Source organism: Pogoniulus pusillus, chromosome 1 (genome assembly GCF_015220805.1).
Source record: "Pogoniulus pusillus isolate bPogPus1 chromosome 1, bPogPus1.pri, whole genome shotgun sequence".
Taxonomy (NCBI): domain Eukaryota; kingdom Metazoa; phylum Chordata; class Aves; order Piciformes; family Lybiidae; genus Pogoniulus; species Pogoniulus pusillus.
In genome coordinates, this window is record NC_087264.1 from 5,714,255 (window position 1) to 5,723,277 (window position 9,023).

The following is a 9,023-nucleotide window of genomic DNA, read 5'->3' on the forward strand; positions in this document are numbered from 1 at the left end:
GTTAGGAGGAATTTCTTCACAGAGAGAGTGATTGGCATTGGAATGGGCTGCCCAGGGAGGTGGTGGAGTCTCTGTGCCTGGAGGTGTTGAAGCAAAGCCTGGCTGAGGCACTTAGTGCCATGGTCTGGTTGACTGGCTAGGGCTGGGTGCTAGGTTGGACTGGCTGATCTTGGAGGTCTCTTCCAACCTGGTTGATTCTGTGATTCTATGAAATGCCAGACCATGTCACCTCATCTTCAGGGCAAGCTCTCCTGCAGGCAAGGAGTGGGATCTGGGGGATCCTCAACAAGGGGCTGCTGGCTCTGCTGAACTAACACCAGAGAAGAGCATTGCACTTCCTGCCTCTCACTGAAAACAAAGAAGGAGCAGGCTTGCTGGGTGAGGTGCTGACACTTTAATGTGGTTACTCTTTAGACTATATTGCCATTTTCCACATTAATCTTTTTCCCCTGTCTCTGTGGATCGAACTCATGGAGATGATGGATAAAGGGACATGTCTCAGTCTGCTACATGACTATTGAAAGTTTGGGTTTTGTTAGCTGCTGTGGTGCTGTGTGACACAGATGAGGATATTCATCCTGTAGTGTGGTGATGATGTGTCAGCAGTAGGGTGCTGAGATCTTCAGACCCTGACAGCTGCCCAGTCTCCTGCTCCCTGTGCTCTCTAGGAGAAGGCTGGCATTTCTCCATTCCTGCTGCTGACAGCAGGACACAGGAAACGTTTTGCTGAAAAGGTTTGTCTGTACTGAATCACTTCATATTTTGGTTTTGTCATTTACTGAGACCTGGCACCAAATTCTGCCTCTTACTGCCTCACAGCCATCTCCTTCCTTCCAACAGTGCTGTGCTGTGCACACCTTGGCACTGCCTGTTTGACCCTGTGCTGATTTACATCACATCCAAGGCAAAGCCAGAACCTGTGGGGCCGTGGTGTGATCCACACCAGGCTGTCACTTGATGCCATAGACACAGGCTTTGCCTGTCCTCATGAGGCAGGCAGAATAATTTGCATGCAGAAGGACCTGCAGTATAGGGGATGCAAATCATTCTAGGGGGCTTGTCTTTATACACTGTCATCACTTACAGGTCTAAGCATCATTTTTCCAGTGGGACTGGTGGGTATCCTATGCAGGAGGATTGTCCTCCACTGCCTAGATAAACTGGCTTAATATCTGCTTTGCACTACTGGGGCTTTGTGTCACCAAGCAGGATCTAACCCGTGTACACCACAGCAAACTACTTTTTTAACTGCACTGTTAATGTTGTTGTGTTAGCAGGGTGAGAGAAAATGAGCATGTGAGTGGTTACCAGAAGAATAGGAAAAGAAGCAGAAAAGGTGTATTTGGTGATTTCAGTGTTTCCCAATATTTGATTATTTCCCCTCCCCCTGAACAGCATAGAATGAAATGCTTATAATTAACTTAATTATCTGGGTGTGCATGTGTAATAAACTCACTGAAATTCTCCTCATAACATCTTACACCTGTGAAGTGTTGCTTATGCTTCATGACTGCCTAAGGGAAAGGATCATTTGATAATATGTTTTAGCAGTAAACTGGACATAACCCAAAATTTTAACAGGGTGATTAGGAAAAACAAAAAAAAAAAAATAGGAAAAGATCACAGAAATGACAGAACCATTCTGTGTTTCTGTGTTAGATAGTGGCTGCAGAGCAGCCAGGAGGAGAGGGACCTGGGAGTGCTGGTGGATAGTAGCTGAAGATGAGGCAGCAGTGTGCCCAGGTGGCCGAGAGAGCCAATGGCATCCTGGTCTGGGTCAGGAAAAGTGTGGCCAGTAGGACAAGGGAGGTTATTTTGCCTCTGTACTCAGCACTGGTCAGGCCACACCTTGAGTCCTGTATCCAGTTCTGGGCTCCTCAATTCAAGAGAGATGTTGAGAGACTGGAACATGTCCAGAGAAGGGCAACAAAGCTGGTGAGAGGTCTGGAGCACAGCCCTGTGAGGAGAGGCTGAGGGAGCTGGGGGTGTGCAGCCTGCAGAAGAGGAGGCTCAGGGCTGACCTCATTGCTGTCTACAACTCCCTGAAGGGAGGTTGTAGCCAGGTGGGGTTGGTCTCTTCTCCCAGGCAACCAGCAACAGAACAAGGGGACACAGTCTCAAACTGTGCCAAGGGAGGTCTAGGCTGGATGTTAGGAGGAAGTTCTTCACAGAGAGAGTGATTGGCATTGGAATGGGCTGCCCAGGGAGGTGGTGGAGTCACCACCTCTGGAGATGTTGAAGCAAATCCTGGCTGAGGCACTTAGTGCCATGGTCTAGTTGACTGGCTAGGACTGGGTGCTAGGTTGGCCTGGATGATCTTGGAGGTGTCTTCCAACCTGCTTGATTCTGTGATTCTGTGGCTGGGGTTTTGGAGATGCTGCTAAACCTGTTGGCACATCCATGTCTTCAGCAATACATTTGTGACGTTCATGAAATTTTGGCTGAAGCAATGGAGACATTTAGGAATCTTGAGATGGGCACAATGCTGGGAGTGCTCATGCTTGCTAGGTGAATTTTGGTTTTTTTGTTGGCTTAAGTGGTTTGTTTTTCTTTCCAGTACTCACCTGTGAAATGAAAGCTTTGCAGCAGCTCCCTTATGTTCCAGAGCTCCCATAACTCTTCCCGTTGACAGACTGAATTAGTCACTGCTAATATTGATACAGGCTGGGCCTCTGCTCTTGGTCTTTTGTAAGTAAATACCACTGCCCTTTCAGTCACTGCTTTAAACCCTTGAAAGTGGATGGTAAGACTAAATGTCCAGAAAGATTTCCACTCCTTGGGAATCTTATCTCATACTTGGCTCACAGTTGGTGATGGTCAGTAGACTTGGTATCCTGTGCTCCACTTGCCTCCATCTGCATGGTTGCTGATGCCCAAGCCTGATCTTCACTTCTCTGGGCTCCAGGTAGTGAGAAGAGCTGTGGGAGCCATGGAGGGTTCAGCAAACAGAAAAGGAATGAGTGGCTGACCTGGTTCTGAGAATTCTTGGGTACTTGCAAATCCAAACTGTGGAGGTTTCCTAATATATGCATGTGTTTTTAATATCATCCATTCCCTTTTGACAGCACTGGAATCTCTTTATAGAATCACAGAATCAGAGTCACAGAATCATTAAGGTTGGAAAAGACCTTTAAGATCATCAAGTCCAACCATAACAGCCACTACACCGAGGTTTCAGCACCCACCAGCCTTTCCAAGCAGCCTGCAATGTGATAACAAGTGTTGCTGGTCACTTGTTAGTTGACATTCTCCCTTCCTGAAAGCCCAACCTGCAGTAGCAAGCAGGGAAAGGTGACCTCTGTTACTACAGAGACACTATGCAGAGTCTGGCTCCAGAGACCTAATCCTCCAACTAGTGCTCCTCTGGCAATCAGGTGTCCCAGACTCACTGTTGGATACCCCTAGGGTGCACCATGCTGAAACACTTCTCATGGAGGTCCAGAGATACTGTGGGCTGGGCAGAAGTGTCCCCTGTGTGCCACACCACCGTTCCCTCTGTGGACAAATACAGGAAGGACCACCAGTGTCACCCACAGGAAGACCTCACAGAGCAGAGGATGGGGCAGGTGGAGGGCACCTAGAAGAGCTGGAGTTGTTTGACTGGCACAATTCCACCAGCCTGGGAATGAGGGGCTGCAATGCAGCCTTGGCCTCTTCTACACAAAGCATATATAGCTTATTTGAATGTTCTTATTTTGAGGGGGGGGGGAGGAAGTGAAAAAAAAGAAGCTTAAAAAGTCCCAAAAGCACTGTCTGGTGAGAAGGAACTCACTGCAACTCACTGCACTGGCATAAGCCCAGTGCAAGGTCCTGCATTTGAGTCGAGGCAATTTCAAGCACAAATCCAGGCTGGGCAGTGAGTGGCTGCAGAGCAGCCCTGAGGAGAGGGACTTGGGGGTGCTGGTGGATGAGAAGCTCAACAGGAGCCAGCAGTGTGCACTTGTAGCCCAGAAAGCCAAGCAGAGCCTGGGCTGCATCAGGACAGGTGTGGTCAGCAGGTCAAGGGAGGTGATTCTCCCCCTCTACTCCACTCTGCTGAGACCCCACCTGGAGTACTGCATCGAGTGCTGGAGGCTCTATTACAAGAGGGATGTGGAGATGCTGGAGTGTGTCCATAGAAGGGCCACTGGGAGGCTCAGAGGGCTGCAGCAGCTCTGATTGAGCACAGACTGAAAGAGCTGGGGCTGTGCAGGCTGGAGAAGAGGAGGCTGTGAGGTGACCTTCTTGTGGCCTTCCAGGATCTGAAGGGGACTTACAAAAAAAAAGCTGGGGAGGGACTTTTGAGGCTGTCAGGGAGTGACAGGACAAGGGGGAATGGAGCAAAGCTGGAGATGGGGAGATTCAGAGTGGAGATGAGGAGTTGTTGAGCATGAGAGTGGTGAGAGGCTGGAATGGGCTGCCAAGGGAGGTAGTTGAGGCCCCATGGCTGGAGGTGTTTAAGGCCAGGCTGGATGAGGCTGTGGCCAGCCTGCTCTAGGGAAGGGTGTCCCTGGGCATGGCAGGGATGTTGGAACTAGATGATCCTTGTGGTCCCTGATTGATTCTATGATTCTAAGCCCAGCATCTTGTTTGCAAGTGCTCAGGATACATCTCTGTATCTCACAGAGTGCTGTTGGGCTTGCTGCAGTCTTTTCCTTCCTTGGGCTCTCTCCAGACATCACATCCTTGTCCTGCTAGGCTCATTGCTTTTGTTTTATTTTGTGTTTTTAATGTGTATGGACAACAGAACAGCATTACCTCACCATGTTTATATTCCCTGTATTAATGGTGACTGTCAACTGATGCCCACAGAAATGAATACCTCTTTTAGCCTGCTGGTGCACGTTTGTGAAGGCTTTATCTGGATCATCTGCTATGTGGTTTGGTTTGGTTGAGTTTCCTTTTTTTACCAGTGCCTTTAATTACCTAGACCCTGCTGTGGCTTACTTCTTTTGGTCTGGCTTGTCTGCATTTCCCTTGCAGGGTAATGTGGACTGTGCAGCTCCCAGGGCACATGGACAATACTTGGATGTATTTTTAGTGGCTGAAGATCCCAAGAGGTTATTTAGTGCTTTATGTTGTCGACTGATCTTCAGTCATGAGTGTCTTCAGATGTTCCTGGATGCATGAAACCAAAGTGTGCCAGCTGCTATTGATCATTTCTCCAACAGAAAGCTGAAGGTGGCAGCTTGGCAGAGAAACAGGCATTTCCTCTGGTGGCAGTTCATTTTCTCCTTCAGTTAGAGCTGGCAGTGACCTTGGAGCTACTGTGTCTGCAGAGCTTTCTTTCCATTCCCATATTTATCATCATCTTTAATCTGTATGATCACTGTGTTTCATCTCTCTGCCTCTCTGCTGCCTTCTGCCCTGCAGCACAAAAGGTGGACAGAAAGGCTGAGCAAAGAACACAGCCTTCCCTACTGCATGACCCCCAGACTCAAGGGAAGCTGACTTCTGGAGGGGTCAACTCAAAGTTATGATCCTCATTATTAAGTCCTTGCCTCTCTGATCTCTAACCTGCTTGTGAGGTTTGAAGCTTGGTGGTTGGGCTGTGACACTTGAGTAATCACAAAATAGCGACACTTGTTCACCTCAGTGTTGGCCAAGCTAATGACAGAGGAAACAAACTGCTCTCTATTTGTTTCTTTCTGGTGTTTTTTTTTCTCATAAGTGTGATGTTCTGTACAAAGACAACAGAGCCTGGAGGAATTAGTATGCAGGAGCATCAGCTTTCCATTTCAAATGTACCAAGTGTGATGTTTGCAGCTATGGTTTGAAGGGGAAAAAAACAAGAAGCAAGCAGCCAGGATTTGTAGCAGAGCTCACACTTTGAATGAGGCAGGTTTTTCTCTTCAGCATGTGCTACCCCAGCAAATACATTCACATACCCCAGGCAGTGATGCTGGCTCCCAGATGATCTGCTTCTGTGGTTAAAGCAGCCAGAAGCTGACAGATCCTAAAGCTTGGAAAGACGTACAGGGTAATTCAGCCTAGCTGGTTTGGGTGGGTTGTGGGTTTTTTGAATCTGGTGTAGATTTAACAAGCTGTCATGCAAGAACTAAAAGCCTTAAGCAGTGGCCTGGCAGCTGGTGGGGAGGGCAGGCACCCAGTGTGCTTGTGCTGTTGCAGAGCTGGAAGTTCGCTCACTTTTCTCCCCAAAGCAATGCAGCCAGGGTGCAGTGGCATCAAGACTGAGCTGAAACCATTTCTCTGCATGATTCCTGAGCTATAGTTCTGCTCAAGGCACAGTTTTGAGGTTATCATAGCATCATAGAACCAACTAGGTTGGAAGAGACCTCCAAGATCATCCAGTCCAACCTAGCACCCATCCCTAGCCAGTCAACTAGACCATGGCACTAAGTGCTTCATCCAGTCTTTGCTTCAACACCTTCAGGGACAGCAACTCCATCACCTCCCTGGGCAGCCCATTCCAATGCCAATCACTCTCTCTGCCAACAACTTCCTCCTAACATCCAGCCTATGCCTCCCCTGGCACAACTTGAGACTGTGTCCCCTGCTTTTGCCTCCTGCTTTTTTCCCCCTTCTTCTTCCTTTCTTTTGTGCATACTGAGTTCTTGTCTTCCTGCAGCCTGCACTGTAGGCCTGAAGAAGTGAATGTGTAAATATTTTGTCTCTCACAGCAGCCCAAGGTCATCTTTCTGGAACAGCAAACAAGCACAGAATCCAAAGAAGATCAGTCTTTCATGTGAGTAAGGTTAGCATCTGCACTTACAAATGACAAAGGCTATTAATCCTCATGCTGTAATCCCCAAGCTGTTTGCCAGCTGGCAGCAGGAAGATGTTCCCGCTCAACCCACACAGCTATCCATGTTTTCTTTCACCTTTATGAAGCAGATATAGGTCAATACTGTAGCCTGGATAAAGAACTTGGTAGATACCATTCATCTCTGGCATTACAATCCCTCCCTTCTCCACGCAAGCCGTCTGTAGAAGTGAGAGCATAACAGAAGAGCTTTAGGCTGGGCTCTCCCTCTATTGCTTCCCTAAAAGATAAGACTGAAGGTGAGATTTTTCCTCCCTCACCTCTGCTCCTGAATTTGTCATATTAGGATGAATTTTGAGATCTTACTGTGCAGCCAAACCTCATGCGGTTGGGTTGTGCCCACTTCTCCAGCCTGTCCAGGTCCCTCTGGATGGCATCTGGGCTCTCCCTGTGTTGCTCCTCTAAAACATAAGACTGAAGGTGAGATTTTCCTCCCCTACCTCTGCTCCTGAATTTGTCATATTAGGATGAATTTTGAGATCTTGCTGTGCAGCCAAACAGCCTGAGAGCAGCTCTGTTGGGAGAGAGGTCTTTTTAAACAGAGGAGGGAAAACCCAAGACTTGTAGAAGGCAGATTAAATTCCAGTGTTGACACGTTTTGTTCCTAAATTGGGAGTCTGCATGAGATTTGGATATTGCCCATCACAGGGGCATAAAAATTTGAATCCTATGAGATGCCATCATGAGGCATAAGGAAGTCATAGAATCATAGAATCAACCAGGTTGGAAAAGACCTCCAAGAGCATCCAGGCCAACCTAGCACCCAGCCCTAGCCAGTCAACCACACCATGGCACTAAGTGCCTCAGCCAGGCTTTTATTGGAAGACCTCCAGGGATGGTGCCTCCACCACCTCCCTGGGCAGCCCATTCCAATGCCAATCACTCTCTCTGTGAAGAACTTCCTCCTAACATCCAGCCTAGACCTAACCCAGCACAACTTGAGACTGTGTCCCCTTGTTCTACTGCTGGTTGCCTGGGACAAGAGGCCACCCCCCCACCTGGCTACAGCCTCCCTTCAGGTAGTTGTACTTGGCAGTGGTGCAGGTAAGCTGTGGTGGTCTGTATGAAATTGCACAACAGAAAAGTGTAGGGTGACCTTGTTGCATCCAGTGAGGATTAGGCAGCTGAGGTGGGAAAATGAAGAGACAACCTAAAAGCCAGATGGGGGCTATGAAGCTCCATTCAGAACTGTTAGTTGATCATCTCTATAAAAAACTGGAAAGCAAATTTTTGGGTTTTACTTAACAAAAGTAGTTTAACAAATAGCTCAGTCCCTTGGGGAGCTGCAGGTGTGAGGAAGTGAGAACATTACCTCTTGGCTCTTTGAGTTTCCTCCTGTCTGTAATGGATGACCACAGAAGAGATACCAAGTACTCTGGGAGTGTCTGTTGCCTGTAACACCATACCCAGTGTGGCTTGATCTCATTGAGTAACAAGAGACAAAAAGCAGATCTTGGCATTCAGACAAAAGCTGAATTCTTTCACGAGTCCCACAACAATTAATTAGCCTCAATCTCCAGGCAAGGCATTTGATTGTGCCAAATACATCCCTCTCACTTCATTTCTCAGGGAACACTGCAAATTTCTCTCTTCATTAGCAGCAAGGCAAAATCATTTAATTTTGCTAGTTTCCTTCATCCATGGTGTGTCTTGTTAACACTTTCCAGGTGCTTTTTCTTCGTGCTGTGTCCATCATTGCATCTCCCATACTCTCATTAATGCATATAGAGGTCTACTCTACCCATGCCTGGTAGCAATATTTTATGTTCATGGTGCTTAGAAGAAAACCTACCCTCCAATCTCTTGCTGTCATTATGTGACACCTCAAACACAAGTTTTCCAGTTAAATCAGTGCCACATCTCTCCCTTAGTCCTCTGCTGGCACTGCTGTGGTTTTTGTCTTGCTGAGCTGTGTTGTCAGCTGAAGCTTCATTGACTTTTTGCCAGCAGAGGGTTTTGTTTGTCAAAAAGAGTAAATGGAGTAATCATTTGGTAGACTTAGCCTTTAAATACTGGGTGGCATTTATATGTGTGTGTATGAGGAGAGGTTGAGGGAGCTGTGCCTGTTTAGCCTGGAGAAGAGGAGGCTCAGGGGTGATCTTATTACTGTCTACAACTACCTGAAGGGGCATTGTAGCCAGGTGGGGGGTGACCTCTTCTCCTAGGCAACTAGCAATAGAACAAGGGGACACAGTCTCAAGTTGTGCCAGGGTAGGTATAGGCTGGATGTAAGGAAGAAGTTCTTCACAGAGAGAGTGAT